Raw genomic sequence first — 1,099 nt, 5'->3', positions numbered from 1 at the left:
CGGGGGGGGGGAAGGGGGAGGGGGAGCCAAGCTTAGGGACGCGCTTGTCCAAAATATAGGGTAAGTTACTAGCGTACCCCCACCGGTTTTGACACCGCGATGTGGAGCTTCATTTCCGGCTGAGGGGTAGAAGGGCGATTTCGGGATAACAAGGCGCAGCGCGGGTTGAAGAGGCAGGAGTTTCAAAGCAGGTGAGACAAAAGATACTCGAACTTGAAAATTTCGGGATAACAAGGTGCAGATTCCTTGTTCGGCAGAACAACCTTAACGTGTAAAAAAACAATTCATACAAGACACAAGGGAGTCATGACCCCTTTTACTATATTGCTATAGATGCCATTGAAAAAACTACAAGAAAAATGTTAAAAAATCGGGAGAACAAGATTACCCTACACAGTACCAAATCGATTCGCACTTCCCTCAACAACAACAAAAAAACAAATCAATTCCCACCAAAAGAAAGAGTAATGTCCCTTTTAATTTGATTACAAATGCGAGGTCTCGAATTTCAATTTTTTAATCGATGTTATGTTGAATTCGAATATATCGTTAGGTGACCTTGCGGTTTATAATTGATGTAGTCGTACATTTTGATCTTTCATCATATATGAACATTTTACTCCACCATGTGAACATATATATTATCGTCTACCATATGGACTAAATTTGAATCAATTTTCCTTATTTGAATACGATTGTTGTCAAGTTATACAATAATTTGAATATCTATCTATCTATTATATACGTAAAACAGAAGTAAAACGAGCGATCACGTTCGTCCACATGTGCTAAAAATATATGCTTCCTTGATCTTAATTTTAATGGTTGAGATTAAAAGGTAAAGAAATTTGCGTACAACATAGTCATGTACAGATTCATGTATATTGGAAGGTTTGACACGTCCAAACCATGCCAATCTAGGCCATCGCACCAAGGAGAAAAAAGTACGTGAAAGTCTTTCCCAAAAATATGTATGCAACATCGGACATCCTTCAGAAGTTCAACAAGAATACGAATTGTTATTAAAGAAAAAATCATGCCAATCTAAATCACGTACCAAGGGAAAAAAGTACGAGAAAGTCTTAAAAAAACATAGGAG

The sequence above is a fragment of the Triticum aestivum genome, chromosome 2B, assembly GCF_018294505.1.
Source record: "Triticum aestivum cultivar Chinese Spring chromosome 2B, IWGSC CS RefSeq v2.1, whole genome shotgun sequence".
NCBI classification, from domain to species: Eukaryota; Viridiplantae; Streptophyta; class Magnoliopsida; order Poales; family Poaceae; genus Triticum; species Triticum aestivum.
Note: the sequence above shows the minus strand (reverse complement) of the source record.